The 26,747-nt window shown below is 43.1% G+C and overlaps 1 long non-coding RNA gene across 1 annotated transcript; it reads right to left on the reverse strand.

The window, feature by feature from the left end:
• Positions 1-27: 27 nt before the first annotated feature.
• Positions 28-25,448, reverse strand: LOC138851751 (uncharacterized). The gene is made up of 2 exons (XR_011391382.1): positions 25,204-25,448; positions 28-248 (listed from the first exon to the last, which is right to left on the reverse strand). It is a non-coding gene; the product is annotated as an uncharacterized lncRNA (long non-coding RNA).
• Positions 25,449-26,747: the final 1,299 nt, after the last annotated feature.

Raw genomic sequence — 26,747 nt, forward strand, 5'->3', positions numbered from 1 at the left:
GAAAGGAGTAAAATGTTTTGCCTCCGATGGATTGTTCCTTTACACCTGACACCTTACCGTTGATCGTCTTCACCACTGGTACATCAGCTACCTTCACTGAATGCTCAGCCTCTTCCACCTCCCCCGGTGGCTCCATTTCCTCTGCCAGTGTAGGTGCCACCACCGCCGTCAGCAGCACCGCCGTCAGCAGCACCTGGCCTGCTAAGATGATCCGCACGAAGTTCCACATTGTTGTTCCGTAGCTGCTCCTGGTAATTTGTAAATCCACTTGAATTACTCAATGTTCATCCCGTTCTTTTGCAGTCTGGCTGCGCAAAACAAATGATTGAAAACGCAGAACCAGTTTTTAACCTATCAATATTTCAATTATATTCGTCTTTTGTCAAACCATACATAAGATGCCAAATTCAGACAAATGTGCATGTATATTGTATCATCTTTATTTCTTATTAAGGATCAATACTATTAAAGGCTTTTTCTTCCATGTGTGTTTTTTCTGTCACTGTTGTTGGCAGCACGAAATTTAGATCCTCATATTATGGAGATATCTAAGTACTGTATTCGTTTGAATATGAAAATATTTAACATTAACAATCATTATCTATATAAGAAGCTAAGGGAAACAAAAAACAAATAGCTAAAAGCAATTGGTGACAAAATTGTAGCTTATCTCTACTGGATATCTTCTTGCTTGTTACTCTTAACTTATTACATTTAAAGGCTTTTTTACCCTTAAGAATTTTCCCACTTACTGAAACTACAAAAACGCGTACAGGTCAATTGTTTTAAACAAATCCCATTTCGCTTAATTGCTGTTTATTGCAGTAAATTTAAGCAAACACTGACATATTTGATAGAAAACGGTTCAGTTCTGGGACCTTGATCACTTCTAACATACAGAGGTAGAAAGACATTATATATAGGCGGAGAGTGAGGTGTGAGTGACGCATGGTGACCTGAAGAGAGGTGTGAGTGACGCATGGTGACCTGAAGAGGTGTGAGTGACGCATGGTGACCTGAAGAGAGGTGTGAGACGCATGGTGACCTGAAGAGAGGTGTAAGTGACGCATGGTGACCTGTAGAGAGGTATGAGTGACGCATTGTGACCTGAAGAGAGGTGTGAGTGACGCATGGTGACCTGAAGAGGTATGAGTGACGCATGGTGACCTGAAGAATGAGATGTGACGCATGGTGACCTGAAGATTGAGGTGTGAGTGACACATGGTGACCTGAAGAGTGAGGTGTGAGTGACGCATGGTTACCTGAAGAGAGGTGTGAGTGACGCATGGTGACCTGAAGAGAGGTGTGAGTGACGCATGGTGACATAAAGAGAGGTGTAAGTGACGCATGGTGACCTGAAGAGGTGTGAGTGACGCATGGTGACCTGAAGAGTGAGCTGTGAGTGACGCATGTTGACCTGAAGAGTGAGGTGTGAGTGAGGCATGGTTACCTGAAGAGGTGTGAGTGACGCATGGTGACCTGAAGAGTGAGGTGTGAGTGACGCATGGTGATTTGAAGAATGAGGTGTGAGTGACGCATGGTGACCTGAAGAATGAGGTGTGAGTGACGCATGACCTGCAGAATGAGGTGACGCATGGTGACCTGAAGAATGAGGTGTGAGTGACGCATGGTGACCTGATGAATTAGGTGTGAGTGACGCATGGTGACCTGAAGAGTGAGGTGTGACGCATGGTGACCTGAAGAGGTGTGAGTGACGCATGGTGACCTGAAGAGTGAGGTGTGAGTGACGCATGGTGACCTGAAGAGGTGTGAGTGACGCATGGTGATTTGAAGAATGAGGTGTCAGTGACGCATGGTGACCTGAAGAATGAGGTGTGAGTGACGCATGACCTGCATAATGAGGTGTGAGTGACGCATGGTGACCTGAAGAATAAGGTGTGAGTGACGCATGGTGACCTGAAGAGTGAGGTATGAGTGACGCATAGTTACCTGAAGAGTGAGGTGTGAGTGACGCATGGTGACCTGAAGAGTGAGGTGTGAGTGACGCATGGTGACCTGAAGAGGTGTGAGTGACGCATGGTGACCTGAATAATGAGGTGTCAGTGACGCATGGTGACCTGAAGAATGAGGTGTGAGTGACGCATGGTGACCTGAAGAGGTGTGAGTGACGCATGGTGACCTGAAGAGTGAGGTGTGAGTGACGCATGGTGATTTGAAGAATGAGGTGTCAGTGACGCATGGTGACCTGAAGAATGAGGTGTGAGTGACGCATGACCTGCATAATGTGGTGTGAGTGACGCATGGTGACCTGAAGAATGAGGTGTGAGTGACGCATGGTGACTTGAAGAATGATGTGTGAGTGACGCATGGTGACCTGAATAATGAGGTGTGAGTGACGCATGGTGACCTGAAGAGTGAGGTGTGAGTGACGCATGGTGACCTGAAGAGTGAGGTGTGAGTGACGCATGGTGACCTGAAGAGGTGTGAGTGACGCATGGTGACCTGAAGAATGAGGTGTCAGTGACGCATGGTGACCTGAAGAATGAGGTGAGTGACGCATGACCGGCAGAATGAGGTGTGAGTGACGCATGGTGACCTGAAGAATGAGGTGTGAGTGACGCATGGTGACCTGCTGAATGAGGTGTGAGTGACGCATGGTGACCTGAAGAATGAGGTGTGAGTGACGCATGGTGACCTGAAGAGTGAGGTGTGAGTGACGCATGGTGACCTGAAGAATGAGGTGTGAGTGACGCATGGTGACCTGAAGAATGAGGTGTGAGTGACGCATGGTGACCTGAAGAATGAGGTGTGAGTGACGCATGGTGACCTGAAGAATGCCATGTTGGGATGAGGAAGGGTAGATGATGAGATCACGTGACTCCCGTGTTGTTAGAAGTGATCAAGGTCCCAGGACCGAAACGTTTTCTAATAAACATGTCATAGCGTTTGCTTACGTGTCTTTTTAAACCAACTTGTTGGTATTTATTACAAAGGTTTATACCATTGCAGTAAATGAGCGTTTATTCATGTTTAACAATTGCACGAATTCCCAAGTTGATGGTGTTGCAAAATGCTTTTTAGTTTCGTGAAAAAATGACTTATAAAGTGTCTAACATTACGAACAATTTTTATATAGAAGATACGTAATCAATTGTCGATTCGATGATTGAAAGAACCGAGATTTTTGTTTTCTTCGTCATTAAATAGAAGGCCAACATTTACTGGCTTAATAAATGTAGGCCTTAATTTACTAAAATTATCCCGATTCAATTTAGACGTAAAAAAAAAAGTCATGCATGGTAACTTGAGCCTACCAGATATGTAGGATCAATATCAGTTTTTATCACATAAATGTTTTTTTTAGTAAATTTTTGATATCTGTATATTCAACTTAGTAAGCTTTTAGTCCCCGCGTACGTTTAGGGTCACCGAAAAGGGTCACGGTCCGGGTCTTCTCCGTGCAGTGACCGGGCAGTTTTAGCCTCCAGCTAAACATCAAATTATTAGGGAAGAAATGGTATGTAACTCAAAAATTCATTGGTAATCGCAGTAATAAGTTATTTCTTTTAACGCACTCTCCGTCTCCCACAATATTAGAGAAACGAAAATTTTTCTTTTTATATGACGGGACATCTATGTCAGGCCTAAACTTCAGTAGGCTGTGGGGTTACAGTTGAGCCAGGTTATTGGTCCCTGGTTCAGTTGTGAATTCAGTGTGAAACCTGCCTCTCTGTGCCAGGGTAATTCAATGGGGTACTGACCTGTATTCCTCACAGAAGGCAGTGTGACTGTGATAGGCAGCTGATAGGGTAATCTCTGGTCGTGGGAGTGCCACCTCTACACATGTGTACGCCTGAATGCAGTCACCAATACTCACGTGGTAGTGTTTGGGGAGGGGGGGTTAACTGAGAATACCTGTGTGAGTCACGCAACTGCCTGCTCCAGCTAGCGAGTCCCTTGCCCTTGGTGATTGTATGGTGCATGAATGTATTCACCTCACAAGGACACAGAGGGGAAGGACGCCATTCTCACAGCTGAACTGTAATTGACTCGCCGTCGGCTAAGCCTACCCTGTGGGCCCTCAAACTGGCGGGTTGAGGGTGCCTACGGCTTAATTAATGTATGGGATATATAATACTACAGTAAGCTAACGACTATCTCTAACTTAGAAGTAGTAATGTAGTTACTGTAGTGTATAATTAGCCTAGGAGTTACGAGGCTAATTCTTAGCATTAAGTATTTACAGAACTGAAACCTGTCTCTAGACGTCGTCTCTCTCTCTCCTACGTCCCCATTCCCGCAGTTGAGGGTACGTGTAACGGATTCTTGAAAATACTGATATTTTCCACATAAGCAGCATCAGTATGGAGTCCACACCTTGACTAACACAACAAAAAATTAGAGGAAGTGCAGTAGTTTGCAACAATGCTACTCACGGAACTAAGGGGTATGTCCTATGAAGGAAAGTTAATGGAACTCAACCTAATGACGCTGGAGGACAGGAGAACTAGGGGAAATTATGATAAAGATGTTCAAAATATTGAGAGGAAATGACAAAGCAAACAGGAACAGAATGCTTCACAGATGAGAAATATGGAAAGGGCACAACTGGAAGCTGAAAACTCATGAATCATAAGGCTGGTAGAATGTATTTTTTCAGGAAGCGGAACAATTCGGAGAATGAAGTGGTATAGACAGGACCAGACTGTTGACGCAGGGAGAGAATGGATGTATAGTAGCAAGCAGCGAAGAGGAGGACCAGCATATTCAACCAGAATAAGTGCGACCCAAGCCAGGGAGATAAGAGATAAGGATAGATGAGTTAGTGAATACAGTGAAGAAACAGAAGAGAAAGCAGAAGCCAAATCGTGAAGCATCGTGCAGCTGCATGAGCGGAATCCAGACGACAGTTCTGCTAGATGTAATGTACATAGCCTTTTTTGTGGTTCCATGAGGGAGCTGGGCCTGGCTCTGAATTACTGATAGCTGAAGGTCATTAACCCTGCTCTGGAGAGCTGAATATCATACTTAGAGCATTTAACACTTAATAAAGCAGAGATAGTGGGGAGGGACTTAAGTGGGAGCACCAAGAGGCACAACGACTGTGCTCACAGGCGCTAAGGTCAGACAAAATACACTAACATGGTTTATTCAGTAAGTAAAGCTATTCAGGTATACACAAGTACAGTGTATAGGTTATCATACATAGGAGCATACGTGTAGAGAACCTAGGATAACCCAGTGTGACTTATTTTATTTAAATCAAGGTAGCGAGGATAAGAAGGCTCTGGTCGACAGTACACAGCCAGTACACACGCATGCACGATTGAGTTGTGTGTATGCACATACATACATGAACAGCCAGTTGGCTCGTGTAAACTGACCGCAAATACACCCTAAACCCATCTTTCCCCTCTCCCTGCCCCTTCGCCCCATTCCCTCTTTATCCTCTCTCTCTCTCTCTCTCTCTCTCTCTCTCTCTCTCTCTCTCACTCTGTCTTTACACAGGATTTGGCAAGGTTAGGTTAAGGATCCCTAGCTTTATTGACAAGCTAAATACAAGTTAATGATTTCTAACTTTATTGACAAGCTAAAAGCTGTTACCTACATCAGCTCATTTGAAATCATTTTATTATGAAATATACAAGTAGAGAAGAGGATGAAGTTGGAGCCATATGTGGGCCAACATTTTCATTTGATCAACTGACTATATCTCGTTGACACCATAATGCTGTACAAATGTGTTTCAGACTCGAGTAATCCTGGGGATAAATAATCTTAGATGATGTGATGTTCTGGAGAAGGGTACAGCCAGAGTGAAGTTGCTGCTTTCTGCTCGTCTTGTGGTATAGAAGTTCGCTTCTCATTGTCCTCGAAGTGAAGCCAAGTGTAGTACTTTGACAATGTTGGCCTTGTACATTAAAGTAAGGCCACCCACATCCCTCCTATGTTGAAGGCTCTGCTGAAATGACAGTTCTATCCAGGATGGGTCAAGGCGAGAGACAAGACGTCTTGCTCTGTTCTCTACTCCGTGAAGCAGTCGCAGATGAGAGGGAGGCCAGACATACCAAGAAAGTGGAGCATACTCAAGGTGTGAGCGTACTTGTGCCTCATACAGAATCTTGCAACCCCTACTGTCAAGCCGATGTGAAATATGGAGAAGTGTTGTAAGCTTCCTGGCTGCCTTGTTTGGAAGATTTACAATGTGGTTCTTCATGGTCAGTTTGGAGTCAAATATCACCCCAAGGAAATCAACTTCTTATCCAGATACCAACACCCTCCCATTCATACTTACTAGTGCACCTCTTTCTGTCTGTCTGTCTGTCTGTCTGTCTGTCTGTCTCTCTCTCTCTCTCTCTCTCTCTCTCTCTGTCTTCCGTTTCCTCCTCCTCCTCCTCCTCCTCCCCTGTCTTCCCCCTATTCCCTCTCAACCCTAGCCTTTCCCTCCCTTCCTCTCCCCCCTCCCCTTGCACCCCCCTGTCCTCCCCCCACCTATCTTTCCCTCTGCCAGTGTATCCTCCCTCCCACCTCCACACACACGCACGCACAGGTACGTACATGCATATATACACACACACACACGCGCGCATACAGACATACACACACACATACAAACACACATATACACACACACTCTCCTCCACGCCCTCTTCATCTTTCTTCCTCTCCTCCTCTTCCCCCTTGTTTACCCATCAATTCCTTTCCCTCTCACTCCTTGTACCCCTTTGTACCCCTAATCCATCTTTCCCTTTGTCACTGTCGTCCCTCCTACTCTATATCCTTCACCCCCTCCCTACCTCCCTTACCCTTTCCTTCCCTACAACAAACACCCACCTTCACACCTACATGCACTCACTCCTGAGGATACATAAGCTCTTTCTGTGGTAAAAAAACAAATGAATTACCAAGGAGCAAGGCAGAGAACCAGGGGTCTGGTGGATGTATCTGGGAGGGAAGATTGGGAGGTAGAGCTCACAAAAAGGGACAGAGAGGAGAAGTAAGCTAGAAGAGCTTGGCAAAAAAATGGAGGAGAGGATAACTGCAGAGAGTAAGAATGGGAGCTAGAAGCCAAAGCAGCAGAAGCTAAAATGCAGTGCACAGAAGAGGAACTGAAAAACCCGAAACAGCCTAGAGAACCAAAGAACAGCACAGCCATGACATCAGCGACTTCTATATCAGTTACAGACGAAGGGCCTGTAGGGAGTAAAGGAACTATACTGTATGCGAAGGTCCTATCAGACCCATATGGGGCCCAGGACAAGGAGCACACTAAGAACAAATGAGGGTTCTGAAGGCAATGAAGGAGCTATGCTCTATTCACAGACTAACAGACAACTGCAATGGCCAGGAACAGCTGAACAGGAAAGACAGACAACTTAGCATAGGGGCTTCAGCCAGGGAAGGGATCGAAGGCAAGAACGCTTCAATGGAAGGAACTAAAACATCTCAGGGGATGCAAAGGAAGACACAGTGGGAGGACGAAAGGGAAGGTCAGTTTTTGTCTATGGGTTCCAGGAAGTCAAGGGGGAAACCTATGATGAAAGAAAACAGGATAGGAAAAAAGCGATTGAAGGCATCATGAGAGCAATACGTGAGGATGACATGACGCAGGTGACAAATTTCCGGAGAATTGGGTTGTTTGCAAGTGGAAGAAAACGGCCTGTCAAAGTAAGCTTCAAGGCAAAATCAGGTCGATCCAGGATCCTGCAGGAGAAAGCATGACTGAGGGATCAACCGGAGTACAGGAGAATGTACCTCACTCGAGGCAGAACACAAAAAGGACGATACTATAAGAGAGGGTGCAAAGACGAAAGAAGGAACGAGAGGCAATTATGAAGATGAGCAGAACTCAGACGTAAGTGGAAAAGCAAACACATCCTCCAGAAACACCCACAGAAGGACTCCAACTACGACAACCCCAATGCAACTGAACACTCCAAACCAAAACCCACACACTGTTCCCTCTGTCCCCATCCCCCACATCACAAACCCCACACCTACAGCAACCCATATGGGCACTCTGCCCCCCTCATCACAAACCCCACCCCATCACAACCCCCCATAGGCCCCCGCCAGGGCTCCTGCTCCCCCAACCCCAATATTCTAACAGAACCACAGTTTTAGAAAAGAAGTTGAAGGTTAGGTACGTGAATGCGAATGGAATAAAGATCCTGAGGAAAGATTGAAAGAGCAGAGGGGGAGGAGGGGTTGCACTGTTTATAAAAAACCGATGGGGATTTGAGGAAATGGAAGGCATGGATGTGAATGGAGAAAGGGATTACATAGTAGGTACAATTTGGTCTGGGGTACATAAGGAAGTCATTGCAATTATTTATAACCCACCACATAACTGCAGAAGGCCAAGAGAGGAATATGAAGACAGCGACAGAGCAATGGTGGACACACTGGCTGAGGTGGCAAGAAGAGCTCACTCAAGCAGAGCAAAGTTACTGGTGATGGGCGATTTCAATGAAAGGGATATCGACTGGGAAAACCTGGAGCCACATGGGGGCCCCGAAACATGGAGAGCCAAGATGATGGATGTGGCACTGGAAAACTTCATGCATCAACATGTTAAGGATACTACCAGAGAGAGGGGAGGATGAACCAGCAAGACTGGGCCTTGTGTTTACCCTGAGCAGTTCAGACATTGAGGACATCACATATGAGAGGCCCCTGGGAGCTAGTGATCATGTGGTTCTGTGCTTTGAATACATAGTAGAGTTACAAGTGGAGAGGGTAACAGGAGTTGAATGGTAAAAGCCAGACTATAAACGGGTGGACTACACAGGTTTGAGGAACTTCCTGCAAGAGGTCCAGTGAGACAAAGAACTGGTAGGAAAGCCGGTAAATGAAATGATGGAATACCTAACAACAAAATGCAAGGAGGCAGAGGAAAGGTTTGTTCCCAAGGGCAACAGAAATAATGGGAAGACCAGAACTAGCCCCTGGTTTACCCGACGATGTAAGGAGAAAAAAAAGCCAAGTGCAACAGAGAATGGAAAAAGTAAAGAAGGTGAAGAACACAGGAATATAAGAATATTAGAGCCAGGAACGAGTGTGCACAGGTAAGGAGGGAGGCCCAGCTGTACAGCCACATCAGGAGGAAGACAACAGTCAAAGACCAGGTGATCAGGCTGAGGAAAGGTGGGGAACTCTCAAGAAACTATCACGAGGTACGCGAGGAGCTCAGCATGATATTTAAGTATTTACAGTAGAGACAGGAATGGCTCTGAGAAGACAGCAGAGGGGAACACAAACAGGAAATATACCAACAGGTGCTGGATGGCGTACAAACAACGGAGGAGATGCAGAAGCTGCGAAGTGACCTCGATACCTCAAAATCGAGGGGTCTGGACATCCCCCCGTGGATTCTTAAAGAAGGAGCAGAGACGCTGTGTGTGCCACTAACCACAATCTTCAATACATCCCTTAAAACTGGGCAGCTACCTGAGGTATGGAAGACGGCAAATGTAGTCCCCATCATTAAGAAAGAAGACAGAAACGGGGCACTAAACTACAGACCTATGTCACGGACGTGTATAGTATGCAAAGCCATTGTGAAGATTATCAGGAGGAGAGTGGTGGAGCACCTGGAACGGGACATGATTATAAACGACATCCAGCACGTATTCATGGAAGGCAAGTCCTTCATCACAAACCTTCTGGAGTTTTATAACAAGGTAACAGCAGACACGAGAGAGAAGGGTGGGTTGATTGCGTTTTCCTGGGGTGCAAGACCTTCGACACAGTTCGTCACAAGAGATTAGTGCAGAAGCTGGAGGATCAAGTGCGTATAACAGGACGGACACTGCAATGGAGCAGAGAATACTTGACAGGGAAGCAACAACGAGTCATGGTACGTGATGAGGTATCACAGTGGGCGCCTGTGACGAGCGGGGTCCCACAGGGGTCAGTCCTAGGACCAGTGCTATTTTTGATATATATGAATGACATGATGGAAGGGATAGACTCTGAAGTGTCCCTATTCGCAGATGATGTGAAGTTAATGAGAAGAATTAAATCAGATGAGGATCAGGCAGGACTACAAAGAGACCTGGACAGGCTGGACACGTGGTCCAACAATTTACTTCTCGAATTCAACCCTGCCAAATGCAGAGTCATGAAAATTGGGGAAGGGCAAAGAAGACCGCAGACAGAGTATAGGCTAGGTGGACAAAGACTGCAAACCTCACTCAAGGAGAAAGATCTTGGGGTGACCATAACACCGAGCACGTCTCCGGAGGCACACATCAACCAGATAACTGCTGCAGCATATGGGCGCCTGGCAAACCTGAGAATAGCGTTCCGATACCTTAGTAAGGAATCGTTCAAGACACTGTACACTGTGTACGTCAGGCCCATACTGGAGTATGCAGCACCAGTTTGGAACCCACACCTGGTCAAGCACGTCAAGAAATTAGAGAAAGTACAAAGGTTTGCAACAAGGCTAGTTCCGGAGCTCAGGGGAATGTCCTACGAAGAAAGGTTGAGGGAAATCGGACTGACGACACTGGAGGACAGGAGGGTCAGGGGAGACATGATAACGACATACAAAATACTGCGTGGAATAGATAAGGTGGACAGAGACAGGATGTTCCAGAGAGGGGACACAGAAACAAGGGGTCACAATTGGAAGCTGAAGACTCAGACGAGTCACAGGGATGTTAGGAAGTATTTCTTCAGTCATAGAGTCGTCAGGAAGTGGAATAGCCTAGCAAGTGATGTAGTGGAGGCAGGAACCATACATAGCTTTAAGACGAGGTATGACAAAGCTCAGGAAGCAGAGAGAGGACCTAGTAGCGATCAGTGAAGAGGCGGGGCCAGGAGCTGAGTCTCGACCCCTGCAACCACAATTAGGTGAGTACACACACACACACACACACACACACACACACACACACACACACACACACACACACTCATGGACCACGGAGAGTGACCTAGTGGCGACCAGTGCTGGGGCCAGGAGCTCTGAATCGACCCCCGTTAACCACAATTAGGTGTGTACAATTAGGCGAGTACAATTAGGTGAGTACGTACACACACACACACACACACACACACACACACACACACACACACACACACACACACACACACACACACACACACACACACACAGCTATTAGCAGATGTGACAGATAGCAAAAATAGTACGAACGATCTAGAAAAAGGACAGACAGGTAACAATAGATTAAAAATGTGAATATGATGGTATATAATACCGACAAGTTGATCAGTAAGCTATGTGCAACAGTTAGGTATCTTTATTTCGAAACGTTTCGTCTACACAGTAGGCTTCTTTACTCGAATATAGAGGCAGCAGAAGCAGTAGAGCTGTATGAATGGTGTAATCAGTCCATCTCCCTAAAATACATAGCTTTGAAGTGATCAGTCCCTCCAGTGTCTTGAACAATGAGAAGCTGAAGAAAGAGAATATATACTTTCAAGGTGAGGCGGAGAAAATCTTGACATAAGAGGCGGGGGCCACTAAAAGTAAAAAGGAAATCACTGAGAGGAAGTGCAGCAAACCTACTGGGAAGGTCCCTCTCAATCCTTCTCACTCGTAACTTGTGGTCAGGCAGTAAAGTTGTCTCTAAAATGTCCTGTGCATTGCAGTGTCTGATAATGTGAAGATAATGGTATACAGCAGGTTTGCTGCGCTTCTTCTTAATGATTACCTTCTTACTTCTGCTAGTGCCCCGTCTCTTATGTCTAGATATTTTCCACCTCACCTTGACATTATATAAATCTCTATTCAATTGCTTCAGCTTCACACTGTTCTAGACTAAGGAGTAGAACTCTTCTCCAGGTTGAGGGACTGATCACCTCAAATCTACGTCTTCCAGGATGATGGACTGATTACATCATCTTCACATTTCTACTGATTCTGATGCTTCAATATTCAACTGAAGAAGCGTACTGTGTAGGCAAAACGTTTCGGAATAAAGATACCTAACTGTTACACACATGTCTTAAGAACATAAGAAAGAAGGAACACTGCGGCAGGCCTACTGATCCATGCGAGGCAGGTCCATGTTACTCCCCGGCTTATACCAGTGACCCACCTAGTCAGGTCACTTCCACTTAAGGAAGGAGCACAGCATAAGACCTAGTAGCACAAGCTAGTGAGGTCTCACTCACACCCACTCATAAGAACATAAAAAAGGAACACTGCAACAGACCTACTGGCCCATTCGAGGCAGGTCCAAGTCTCCCACCGGCTTAAACCAATGCCCAAACCCAGTCAGGTCAGGTCACATTCACCTAAGGAAGGAGCTCGGCATCTGACCCAGTAGCACAAGCTAGTCAGGTCCAACTCACACCCACCTGCACCCACTCATGTATTTATCTAGCCTATTTTTTAAACTACACAACGTTTTAGCCTCTATAACTGTACTTGGGAGTTTGTTCCACTCATCCACAACTCTATTATCTGAATTTTTCCAACTTAAAGACATTGCTGTGAGTCCTGTCTAGGCTGGATATTTTCAGAACACTATTTACATCCCCTTTATTTATTCCTTTATGCTCTATTGTCTTGGTTTCAGATTTCTGCTAACCATTATTTAAATTATTTAGTTTATATGTGGCATGGTTACTTTCCTGTCCAACATTTAGAACTTCGCATTTGTCTATATTAAACTGCATCTGCCACCTCTCCGACCAATGCATCAGTCTATTCAAATCATCCTGGAGTGCTCTAGTGTCCTCATTAGAATGAATTGGACGGCCTATTTTAGTGTCATTAACAAATTTGCTTATGTCGCTATTTATTCCCTCATCTATGTCGTTTATGTAAACTGTGAACAAGGGGCCCAACTCTGACCCCTGTGGACCACCACCTGTGACGTGCCCACATTCTGATTTCTCCCCATTAATGCAAACTCTCTGCTGTCTTATCAACAGTACACTAAGATTAAGACACATGTGCAACATCTGGGTATCTTTATTGTAGACGTTTCGCCATCCAGTGGCTTTATCAATACAAATTCTAGGACATAACTTGAAGACAGTAGAACTATGTACAGAAGATGAGGTAATCAGTCCCTCAACCTAGGAGTAGGTGCGAAGAGCACCATAGTCGTGGAGATTCTGAAGCAGAAGAAAGGATCCTGGCGCTTATATAGTAACGTCAGGTGTAGCAGACGAGGGCATATTCACTGGTAGGCGGGATTCCCCAGTGGAAGTAGGTCCTTCCCAAAGAGATGGGTTAGTTGTAGTAGCAGTTGTCGTAGTCGTGAAGGTTATGTACATGTCCTCAGAATTAAGATTCCATGATGTTGCACTGTCTGACAAGTTGTGTATATACCATTCGTACACAACTTGTCAGACACTGCAACATCATGGAATCTTAATTCTGAGGACATGTACATAACCTTCACGACTACGACAACTACTACTACAACTAACCCATCTCTTTGGGAAGGACCTACTTCCACTGGGGAATCCCGCCTACCAGTGAATATGCCCTCGTCTGCTACACCTGACGTTACTATATAAGCGCCAGGATCCTTTCTTCTGCTTCAGAATCTCCACGACTATGGTGCTCTTCGCACCTACTCCTAGGTTGAGGGACTGATTACCTCATCTTCTGTACATAGTTCTACTGTCTTCAAGTTATGTCCTAGAATTTGTATTGATAAAGCCACTGGATGGCGAAACGTCTACAATAAAGATACCCAGATGTTGCACATGTGTCTTAATCTCATCTTGTCGGTATTATATACCATTCGTACACAAAATGTGTTTTTGCGCATCACTGATTAGCTTTCAAGAATCTCAACAAAATGACATTTACGACACTAAATATGAGATTTATGAGACCCACTTTCTAGTATGCAACACCTGCTTTGAACCCTTACCTGTCCAGCAACTGGAATAAATGCAGAGGCCTTCAACATGATTAGTTCCAAATCTAAATGGACAGATATTTTGCTGGTTTCCTTTTCTGTCTCATAAACACGCTAGATAACAGGGATATCTTGCTACTCCTACTTACACTTTGGTCACACTTCACAGACACGCACATGCATATTTATATACATACATCTAGGTTTTTCTCCTTTTTCTAAATAGCTCTTGTTCTTCTTTATTTCTTCTATTGTCCATGGGGAAGTGGAAAAGAATCTTTCCTCCTTAAGCCATGCGTGTCGTATGAGGCGACTAAAATGCCGGGAGCAATGGGCTAGTAACCCCTTCTCCTGTAGACATTTACTAAAAAAGAGAAGAAGAAAGTTGGTGCAATTATTTTAATAAATGTATGGAAGAGGGTTAGGTACCTAGGGATTGGCAGAGAGCATGCATAGTTCCTTTGTATAAAGGCAAAGGGGACAAAAGAGAGTGCAAAAATTATAGGGGGATAAGTCTGTTGAGTATACCTGGTAAAGTGTATGGTAGAGTTATTACTGAAAGAATTAAGAGTAAGATGGAGAATCGGATAGCAGATGAACAAGGAGGCTTTAGGAAAGGTAGGGGGTGTGTGGACCAGGTGTTTACAGTGAAACATATAAGTGAACATTATTTAGATAAGGCTAAAGAGGTCTTTGTGGCATTTATGGATTTGGAAAAGGCGTATGACAGGGTGGATAGGGGGGCAATGTAGCAGATGTTGCAGGTGTATGGTGTAGGAGGTAGGTTACTGAAAGCAGTGAAGAGTTTTTACGAGGATAGTGAGGCTCAAGTTAGAGTACATAGGAAAGAGGGAAATTATTTCCCAGTAAAAGTAGGCCTTAGACAAGGATGTGTGATGTCACCGTGGTTGCTTAATATATTTATAGATGGGGTTGTAAGAGAAGTAAATGCGAGGGTCTTGGCAAGAGGCGTGGAGTTAAAAGATAAAGAATCACACAAAGTGGGAGTTGTCACAGTTGCTCTTTGCTGATGACACTGTGCTCTTGGGAGATTCTGAAGAGAAGTTGCAGAGATTGGTGGATGAATTTGGTAGGGTGTGTAAAAGAAGAAAATTAAAAGTGAATACAGGAAAGAGTAAGGTTATGAGGATAACAAAAAGATTAGGTGATGAAAGATTGGATATCAGATTGGAGGGAGAGAGTATGGAGGAGGTGAATGTATTCAGATATTTGGGAGTGGACGTGTCAGCGGATGGGTCTATGAAAGATGAGGTGAATCATAGAATTGATGAGGGGAAAAGGGTGAGTGGTGCACTTAGGAGTCTGTGGAGACAAAGAACTTTGTCCTTGGAGGCAAAGAGGGGAATGTGTGAGAGTATAGTTTTACCAACGCTCTTATATAGGTGTGAAGCATGGGTGATGAATGTTGCAGCGAGGAGAAGGCTGGAGGCAGTGGAGATGTCATGTCTGAGGGCAATGTGTGGTGTGAATATAATGCAGAGAATTCGTAGTTTGGAAGTTAGGAGGAGGTGCGGGATTACCAAAACTGTTGTCCAAAGGGCTGAGGAAGGGTTGTTGAGGTGGTTCGGACATGTAGAGAGAATGGAGCGAAACAGAGTGACTTCAAGAGTGTATCAGTCTGTAGTGGAAGGAAGGCGGGGCAGGGGTCGGCCTAGGAAAGGTTGGAGGGAGGGGGTAAAGGAGGTTTTGTGTGCGAGGGGCTTGGACTTCCAGCAGGCATGCGTGAGCGTGTTTGATAGGAGTGAATGGAGACAAATGGTTTTTAATACTTGACGTGCTGTTGGAGTGTGAGCAAAGTAACATTTATGAAGGGGTTCAGGGAAACCGGCAGGCCGGACTTGAGTCCTGGAGATGGGAAATACAGTGCCTGCACTCTGAAGGAGGGGTGTTAATGTTGCAGTTTAAAAACTGTAGTGTAAAGCACCCTTCTGGCAAGACAGTGATGGAGTGAATGATGGTGAAAGTTTTTCTTTTTCGGGCCACCCTGCCTTGGTGGGAATCGGCCAGTGTGATAATAAAAAAATATTTTTCGAATCGCCAAAGGAAGTAAATATAAAAATTAGAGCTTAGTAATACCAGAGATAATATGATAACGAAAAGCGCTAAGACTTGATAGGGTGGACAGGGAGAACGCTGTTAAGAGATTTTTAAATGGGTATATTAGGATTCAGTTGTAATAACTGGTCGACAAAAAACAAAATTCGTTGCCAAAGGTATCTAAAGTTATTTAGGATATTTTCGGGTTGCTAAACTCGAAAATGGCAGTAGTTGTTTCAAATTGGCTCTAGTTTGTGAGATATTGCATACCTACCCTCAGTTAACAGCGAACTTAGCCATAATGTGTGCATATGTATATATAGAGACAATTTGTATATACAGATAGTTTTAACAAAGATTAGAATTTTATTTTTAAATAATTTAATATTTAACGAGAGTTGTATCAACAACAACGACGTGACAATATTGCAACCTTCATTTTGTTATTTTTTCCAGATCAATATCAGTTCTTCACGAAGAACCTGCTTAAACAATCCTAATGTATTTTGCTACATTTATGGCGAATACGCATTGCAAAAACAAAGAAAAACATCACAGATGTTGTAAAACAAACATATCTTACTTATCTTGGAGTGGCGTTTAGAGAACAAGATAAGTCATGCTCTCCAAGCATACCATATGGAATGCAAAACCCATGTAGAATGTTTATGACAGTGAAAAAAATAAGCAAAGGAAAAGTTTAAACTTTGTGCCTTTGGTATGGAGAGATGAGAAAAATACCACGACGACTGTTATTTCTATATGGTGAATGTGAAAAGCTTCAGTTGATAGAGGAAAGTCAAGTGGGAATACCCTGATTTGGAGTCAGCAAGGAGTCCTGTGGGACACAGCGACGACGTTCCCATACCACTGTTGTCCAATGTCAGAGTTTAGGATGTAACACAGGTGATAGCACTGGAAGTGAATATTAAGCATTTCAACACACCAGCAGCTCTTACAAAAACTTGTATACTGCAATAACATCCCCGGACTTCTTCGAATGGGACTTGAATATCGACCAGGAGATTGGCAGCTGTTTATAGACAGCTCTGTTAGAAGCTTGATATGTGTGTTATTGAACAATGGTAACCAATATTGAAGAAAATCTTACAAACGTTTTCTTATGCAGAAATTAGTGGTATCTGAATTATTTTACTATGTTAATTTGTTATTATACAGAATGAAGTGGTAGAGTGTATTACTTAATTTGATTTTCGCATGATCTTAAAAAAAAAAATCAATGTGGTTCGTAAGTGAGCCCCGCCCGATCAACAAATTTTTCACATCTTTTATGTTTTTCAATGGGATACCAAGTTTATCAAACACTAGAGCCAATCAAGCAAAACTTAAGACATATTCGGAATCAGCACCACAAACTTACTCTAAAATCGGTGTAATATCAATGGCCAGAAAACGAGTGTTGACCAGTGAATCACAGTTATGCTAGCAAATATTTAATCAGCCGATGTGATCAGAAACTGAAATGACCTGGATGACAAGGTAATGGAAGTAAGCTCCATATATTGCTTTCAAAATAATGATCGTAGAGCCCCAGGGGCTAGGAGGGACTGAACCTGCTAACAGCCATTTATGAAGTGGGGCCAAGAGGTGAAACTCGATCTCAGCAACCATAAATAGGAGAAAAGAAATAGGCAAGTACCCACGTGCATGTTGAGATTAGTGTTAGCCAGTATGAGGCAAGAGGGCTCACTTGCTCCCACCATCACTACAGATAAGCCTCAACAACAGGTCGGTCTTATCAGTTCCTCCGCCAGGCTGTCTCTTGTGGTTATCAAGAATTAATAACATGTCTACCTGAGCTACTGATAAGTGACACACAAGTTTACTCTACTCACTCATATACTGATCATTATATAGTTGGTTCAAAGTAAACTCTTTGTTTTGGGTGGTAGTAGTGTGCTTAACTTCGCTTTCTCTACTTATATAGTTGAAATCAGCAGCAAAAGAATGGTGTTTTGCGAATTACTGGAATTTAATGGAAGAAATACTGAGGGAGGTACATGTTGCTGGGGGCTATATGGAAAAGGCAGCTATCAGAAGCCCTGACAATCTAAACCGAGGGTATATTTTGCAAAAGAACATGTTACATCTAACAAGACAGTTAAATGTAGGGTCTCGGTAGTACAGCAAATGACTCATTCCACCCTCTGGCCACGCTGAATGAATAGGGTAAATAAAATTACAATGTCGTGTTCAAACCGTGAAGATTTATTACTTTAGAGGTGGGTATAAGTTGCTGAATCAGTGCTCAAGGTTTTTAAGATAAAGAGTTTAGAGTTCAAGAGCTTCAGACTACCAGCCGCTCGTCCCTGCATAAGAGCCACGTGGAAGCAATTCCACTTGTAACGGTGACCTTTCAATCTTATTTTATACATACACTAATACATAGGTTTTATTCCACGAGTTATCGTCCTCCTGATAAATCTTATCCAAAGAATTCGTCTTGAGAACTGCATTTTTATTGTTTATATCTCCCGTGACAAATTAATGTGTGTAAAACCCCAAATTTCTTGATTACTTTGATGTGTGTCTGTAATTTGTATAAATGTGAATCTGATTGATCTTAATGACCATAATTATACTCTGGCTTCCTTAACATAAACCTTAAATTTTATAAACCAAGATATTTCGGTAAGAATTTTTTCTGTGTACGATATTTTATTTCAGATCCCTTTATTACGTCACTAACGACTTGATCTCCAGAGTCTGAATCCTTAGTTATAACCATCAGTCGAGGCTAACTCAAATGATTTTTCATATTACATTAAATATAGTAGAAATAATAAAAATCTAAGCCATGAACGAGAGGAAAGATTATAAAACATTTCTTTTAAAATTCATATAAAATCATTCTTTTGCTGTTGAATTATAAGAAACGCTACATAAGCTTCAATACATTTAAGATTTAAAGTGTTTCGTGACTTTAACAACCCGGGAAGTGTCACCTGCTGGACATAGTCCGATTACTAATTAATTTAGGTAGAAATTTAATAATCTTCATCCGATTGAATGGATACGACTCCCATGACGCACTTAATAATAGTATCTGACTGTATTAGCACCAAGGCATAAGAATCTAAATAATTATGTACAATAATATGATTCGTGTGTTACTCAGAATGTTAACTAATACTGCAAACAATTGCATCCTTGCAACTGAGACCTACTGAACATTTTGTTTGTGTCTCTACGTAAACAAATTTGGAAACACTTGCAGAATTGGTAGATCTTTACAACACTCATTACACGTGATCTACCTGCTGTTCAAAGGAGATTAGATAGCGAATTCTTAGGTAATGTATCATTACTACTACTACTGCTGTTGCTACTTCTACTACTATTGCTGCTACTATTACTATTACTGCTACTACCACTACCACCACAATACTCTTATGTCCATTGTCAGAGTTTAAGGTTCGAACCTAAGGCGTTATTTATACTTAATGTGTTTTTTTTTTTCCGGCAACAAAGCTTTGTCGGAGATCGTAAGTTGGAACCTCTAACTTCTTGAAGAACTCTTCAGTGAGCTGAGGGAAGAACCAAGACTGAACAGAGGCAGAACTCATATAGAGCTGATGCAGAACTAAAGTAGAGCTGAAACAAAGCTAAGGCAGTGTTGATGCAGTGTTATTAGCAGAGCTGAGGCATACCAAATGGTAGAGCTGAGACAGAGCAAAGGAAGACTTAAGGCAGCGCTTAGGACCGAGATGAGACAAAGGTGAGGCCAGAACTGAGAAAGCAGAGGGTAAGACTGAGCTGAAATTGAAATGATGATCGACATACAGCAACGTTGAGAGCAGAACTGAAACAGAACTGGGACAAATCTTACAGGAGAACCGAGGCAGAGCTGAGGCAAAGCTCGTAGCAAAACTGCAGTAGCAGTAGTTATAGTAATAGTAGTAGTAATAGTAATAGTGGTAATAGTAATAGTAGTAATAGTAATAGTAGTAATAGTAGTAATAGTAATAGTAGTAATAGTAATAGTAATAGTAGTAATAGTAATAGAAGTAATAGTAACAGTAGTAATAGTAACAGTAGTAATAGTAACAGTAGTAATAGTAGTAATAGTAGTAATAGTAGTAATAGTAATAGTAATAGTAATAGTAATAGCAGCAGCAGCAGCAGCAGAAGCAGCAGCAGTAGCAGCAGCAGCAGCAGCAGAAGCAGCAGCAGAAGCAGCAGCAGCCTCCGCCGCCGAATAAAATAACAACAATTACAATGAGGTAAATAAACAGAAGAGGATTGATGATACCGTTAAGAAGAGTGAAAAAGCAGGCGTGGAAAGAGTGAACTTCTTGGAACTGCAAAATGAAGGCAGTGAGGAGGTGACTTGTTTGAAGGCAGTGAGGAGGTGACTTGTTTGAAGGCAGTGAGGAGGTGACTTGTTTGAAGGCAGTGAGGAGGTGACTTGTTTGAAGGCAGTGAGGAGGTGACTTGTTTGAAGGCAGTGAGGAGGTGACTTGTTTGAAGGCAGTGAGGAGGTGACTTGTTTGAAGGCAGTGAGGAGGTGACTTGTTTGAAGGCAGTGAGGAGGTGACTTGTTTGAAGGAAGTGAGGAGGTGACTTGTTTGAAGGAAGTGAGGAGGTGACTTGTTTGAAGGAAGTGAGGAGGTGACTTGTTTGAAGGAAGTGAGGAGGTGACTTGTTTGAAGGAAGTGAGGAGGTGACTTGTTTGAAGGAAGTGAGGAGGTGACTTGTTTGAAGGAAGTGAGGAGGTGACTTGTTTAAAAGAAGTGAGGAGGTGACTTGTTTGAAGGAAGTGAGGAGGTGACTTGTTTGAAGGCAGTCAGGAGGTGACTTGTTTGAAGGCAGTCAGGAGGTGACTTGTTTGAAGGAAGTGAGGAGGTGACTTGTTTGAAGGCAGTGAGGAGGTGACTTGTTTGAAGGCAGTGAGGAGGTGACTTGAAGGAAGTGAGGAGGCGACTTGTTTGAAGGAAGTGAGGAGGCGACTTGTTTGAAGGAAGTGAGGAGGTGACTTGTTTGAAGGAAATGAGGAGGTGACTTGTTTGAAGGAAGTGAGGAGGTGACTTGTTTGAAGGAAGTGAGGAGGTGACTTATTTGAAGGCAGTGAGGAGGTGACTTGTTCGAAGGCAGTGACGTGACTTGTTCGAAGGCAGTGAGGAGGTGACTTGTTTGAAGGCAGTGAGGAGGTGACTTGTTTGAAGGCAGTGAGAAGGTGACTTGTTTGAAGGCAGTGAGGAGGTGACTTGTTTGAAGGCAGTGAGGAGGTGACTTGTTTAAAAGCAGTGAGGAGGTGACTTGTTTGAAGGCAGTGAGGAGGTGACTTGTTTGAAGGCAGTGAGGAGGTGACTTGAAGGAAGTGAGGAGGTGACTTGAAGGAAGTGAGGAGGTGACTTGTTTGAAGGAAATGAGGAGGTGACTTGTTTGAAGGAAGTGAGGAGGTGACTTGTTTGAAGGAAGTGAGGAGGTGACTTGTTTGAAGGAAGTGAGGAGGTGACTTATTTGAAGGCAGTGAGGAGGTGACTTATTTGAAGGCAGTGAGGAGGTGACTTGTTCGAAGGCAGTGACGTGACTTGTTCGAAGGCAGTGACGTGACTTGTTCGAAGGCAGTGAGGAGGTGACTTGTTTGAAGGCAGTGAGAAGGTGACTTGTTTGAAGGCAGTGAGGAGGTGACTTGTTTGAAGGCAGTGAGGAGGTGACTTGTTTGAAGGCAGTGAGGAGGTGACTTGTTTGAAGGCAGTGAGGAGGTGACTTGTTTGAAGGCAGTGAGGAGGCGACTTGTTTGAAGGCAGTGAGGAGGTGACTTGTTTGAAGGCATTGAGGAGGTGACTTGTTTGAAGGCAGTGAAGAGGTGACTTGTTTGAAGGCAGTGAAGAGGTGACTTGTTTGAAGGCAGTGAAGAGGTGACTTGTTTGAAGGCAGTGAGGAGGTGACTTGTTTGAAGGCAGTGAGAAGGTGACTTGTTTGAAGGCAGTGAGGAGGCGACTTGTTTGAAGGCAGTGAGGAGGCGACTTGTTTGAAGGCAGTGAGGAGGCGACTTGTTTGAAGGCAGTGAGGAGGCGACTTGTTTGAAGGCAGTGAGGAGGCGACTTGTTTGAAGGCAGTGAGGAGGTGACTTGTTTGAAGACAGTGAGGAGGTGACTTGTTTGAAGGCATTGAGGAGGTGACTTGTTTGAAGGCATTGAGGAGGTGACTTGTTTGAAGGCAGTGAGGAGGTGACTTGTTTGAAGGCAGTGAGGAGGTGACTTGTTTGAAGGCAGTGAGGAAGTGACTTGTTTAAAGGCAGTGAGGAGGTGACTTGTTTGAAGGCATTGAGGAGGTGACTTGTTTGAAGGCAGTGAGGAGGTGACTTGTTTGAAGGCAGTGAGGAGGTGACTTATTTGAAGGTAGTGAGGAGGTGACTTGTTTGAAGGCAGTGAGGTGGTGACTTGTTTGAAAATAAGAAAGAGGCGATTAGTGTGACAGCAGAAAGTGGCAAGTTTACAGGCAGGGAGAAGACCTGTTTGAGTGCAAGGATAAAATATCTAAAATAAAGGGAGGGAAGAGATAACCAGTATGAAGGATGGATGAAGGCAGGGAGAAAGTCATCAGGCTGAAGGCAGGGATCAAGCAATATGAAGTCAGGAAGATAGTGAACACTATGATGGCAGGAAGGTGATCAGTATGATGGTAGGAAGTAGGTAACTAGTATGAAGGCAGATGGGTGGAAACCAGTACAATGGCAGGTATGATGTTATCAAGATGAAGGCAGGGAGGAGACGGCTATTGTCAAGGTAGGAAGTGACCAGTATGAAGGTAGGAAGTAACCAGTATGAAGGTAGGAAGGAAGCAACCAGTATGAAGGTAGGAAGGAAGCAACCAGTATGAAGGTAGAAAGGAAGAAACCAGTATGAAGTAACCAGTATGAAGGTAGGAAGGAAGTAGCCAGTATGAAGGTAGGAAGGAAGTAACCAGTATGAAGGTAGAAAGGAAGCAACCAGTATGAAGGTAGGAAGGAGGCAACCAGCATGAAGGAAGTAACCAGTATGAAGGTAGGAAGTAAACAGTATGAAGGTAGGAAGTAACCAGTATGAAGGTAGGAAGTAACCAGTATGAAGGTAGGAAGGAAGTAACCAGTATGAAGGTAGGAAGGAAGTAACCAGTATGAAGGAAGTATTCAGTATGAAGGAAGGAGGTGACCACAATGATTCGAGTCAAAGTTTCAGATATAATGACAGAGAATTTAATACCCTGGCAAGAAAGATGTGTTTTCCTGGGTCTGAGGTAGGGGGCTTACTCTGATATATATTTAATATCCTGTAATTTAAACTAACCCCATTTTTCTGAGCAAACATTGCAACGACAACGCAAATTCATTCATTAGCAAGTGGTCCAAAAAATATTGTTAGCATAAATATGTACAATGTTAGGGATGCTTCTTTCATGGCAACGGTTACATCTTTAACTTCCTCAGTAAAATTGGCTATTGTTAGGATTTCTCAGTCAATAAATTATTAGTATTGGCAGGGGCGGATCTGCTATGAAATTAATTAAGCTTAAGCTTCAGGGCCCCTAATCCTGGATGGGCCCCAGAAGGGACTTTAGTCCATGTTGCTTAAAAATTTTGAGTCTACTGTATGAGAAGGGATTTTTAAAAAATAATATAGTGTAATTAAATATAAAATAATAGTTAAAATGACAATTAAAAGGTTATTAATGTGTAATGTTCGAGTAGCTGTTGCTGGTTGCGAAGGAGATCCCATAACAGTTCAAGCTTCAAGGCCCTAAAAATGTAGGTCCGTCACTAGTAAGTAGTCTGAGTATGGAAAAAAGGAATGTTGTATCTACGGACTCTGTAGATACATCACACGAAGTACTAGAAAAAAATGAGATAGGGACTTTTGTATGAATAGAAAAACTAGATGTCACTGCAATCATAGAACAATGGATAAATGTTAATAACCAAAATCTAGTTGTTGTGTACCAGAAATCTCATAATCACTGGTTAAGAGGCCTAAAATACTTATTTTTAAATAAGTAGAACGATGTTACTTTAAGTCTAAATATTGATAATACTAAGTTAATCAGTGTCCTAGAAATCTATTTTTTTACTTCTAAAGATTTATATGTATTAAAGAATATTAGAGATATATATTCTTGCTCGTCTAAATATTTGAAATATTTACATAATAAATAAAGTCATTCTTAAACTCCTGTAAGCAATTTCTTTTGTTTTGACTGAACGCAATTTTTATTTACCATGATCTTGTTAACAGGACTCCTTATTTTTATATTAATATTAAAATGATCCAGTAATTCTAAACTGCAATCTGTGTGGCCCGGGTCTAGTGGCTGCTTGAGAACACTTGTGAAGATGAGATGATTTGATAGCTGCCTCAAATTGTTTATTCTTACCAAGTAATTTATGCCTTCGATTACTTTTAATTTTTTTTTCTCATAAGGACAGTCTTTAGTTATCTGACAAATTATTTAAGTATAATTATTCGTGTTCCGAGTTAATCTCTTAGCAAAAATTAGCAAGCCGTATTAATGGAAATACATGCTTGTTTCTCCTTTATCGTTTCAATCTTTCTGTAAATTAATATCTCAGTTATTAAGAATTTCGGTTAGAAGACAACATTTAGTTAGGTCGGATCAGACGAAGATCAAGGCAATTATTTCATTTTTTCCAGAACGTCTTATAAAACTTTTCATTGATGTGAGATCTTGATGAGAAAAGTTTCAGAGCGCCTCGCTGTAAGTCATAATGAGAGTGATCGGATGATCCCATTAGTGTTACTGTCACATCACTGTGCCTCTGCCCCATCGTCTCAGACCAGAATCTTCAAATGCAAGTGGAATTTTAAATGAATAAGAACAGTGAATAAGAACATAGTGTGTACTGAGGAACTGTCACTGGATGACTGCCGTTTACCAGACTGTTACCTTACAGACACGAGAGATATTACGATTTTAACTAAATAGTGAGCATGTTACGGTAAAAGACTAAACAGTATTTAAAACTAAATATAAAGCAAAAAATTTTATCTAATATCTTACCATTGTTTACAGAACGAATCGAAGACGACTATTCATATAATAATTACAATATGAACAATTATATACAATATTGAAAGCAATTCTGAGCATCAAGTTGGGAATAACGTGGAACATGAATCAGCGTAACAACGCCTGCCATGATAACACTCTAATGGAATAGTACAAGTGATAAAGTAGGAATGGCACAAGTGTGCTGGTGATGCAGCAGCGATGGTGTAAGTACTAATGATGCAGCAGTACTGTTACTAGTGTACTGTTGTGATGGTTATGCAAGCAGAGAGAAGCGTCAGGTATGAACACATCTTACCTCTTGTGACGACCTGACAGGTGTGAGGCACTCGTGTGGTGTGTGCCTTAGCCGACCCCCCATGCACAGCTCTCCCTCTTCCCGGGGCACTGATGAAACACTCCTCAACCCCCGACCTTGCTTCACACCCCACTGCGTTCTGACACACACTCCTGGCCGCGCCACACATACCCTCACCCAGTACCACCACCCCTGGGCCGGACCCAAACACCCCGACGCCGGTAAACCCACCCTTCCCGATACCAATCTCCCACACCACAACACTCCCAGGCCAATACATCCCGATAACCTCCAGGACCACCCCACTATTCTAAGGGCACCGCCCCACCACTTTCAAATCAGCTCCATATCCTCACTTAATCCAGGCAATCTAGGCCCAAGTGGGGAAACTTGTCTAAAAATTATTTAAAACAATGAATCCCATGCTTATTTCGAAATATTTTACACAAATATTTTTTATTCACACTAGATAACAGTTTCAGAATTGAACATAACATCTGAGGAGTAACATGATCATTTAATTATTTTGAAGACCTCTTTATCTAATATATGTTAAAAACCCTGCGAAGTCAGAGAAGAGGTTTCAACACGTAACAGACGTGGATAATGGTTTATGTAACCAGTCTTTGACCACTACACAACCAACAGTTTCACTGTGGAAAAGGAAACAGTGGTGTCATAAAATGGTTCTGAACAGTGGGTAGACAACTTGTAGACATATGCAAGACAAACACTGTCTTGCAGACGATGCAACATTCCCGCAATGAAAAGCAGGGGTGCCACTAGCACGATAAGAGACAACACAATAAGTGTCCGGGGCCCAAGACTGTTCAACTGCCTCCCAGCATACATAAAGGGGATTGCCAATAGACCCCTGACTGTCTTCAAGGAGGCGCTGGACAGGCACCTAAAGTCAGTACCTAACCAGTCGGGCTGTGGTTCGTACGTCGGGTTGCGTGCGGCCAACAGTTACAGCCTGGTTGATCAGGTCCTGATCCACCATGAGGCCTGGTCACAGACCGAGCTGAGGGGGCGTTGACCCCCGAACCCTCTCCATGTAAACTAAGTTAAGATCGCCTGTCTTTGATTGTTTGCATTGTACGCATATGTTGAGCAGTCTGTGCATCAAAAGTGCCAAAAAGATTCTTGTAATAGTCTCAGCGGTATGTCAAGTATGTTAATGTATGAGACCATTAACTAGAGGATTTTGGCACCCGAGTCACTCATATGTCAATGACGCCTGACCTATATGAGATCATACCATAGTTCTGCACCTGAGTGGATAACGAGCGCAGGTCACCGCCTGCAGGCAAACGATAGTTTAAATGTAGATATTAGATGAGAGTACACACGGCTGGCAGGCTCGTCGATCTTCCTCAATAAACCAAGAGAGAGCCGAAGTGTATTCATTCAAGGCCTCCTTTTACTATTCTCGAACTCACCTACAACAATACAAATGTTATTAGCCGTGATCTTAAGGCACAACCACTACAATAAAGGCCGTACACTTAGTTCACAGCAGCCTGTGTTTAGTTTCCGTCAGC

Source organism: Cherax quadricarinatus, unplaced genomic scaffold (genome assembly GCF_038502225.1).
Source record: "Cherax quadricarinatus isolate ZL_2023a unplaced genomic scaffold, ASM3850222v1 Contig1928, whole genome shotgun sequence".
NCBI lineage: Eukaryota > Metazoa > Arthropoda > Malacostraca > Decapoda > Parastacidae > Cherax > Cherax quadricarinatus.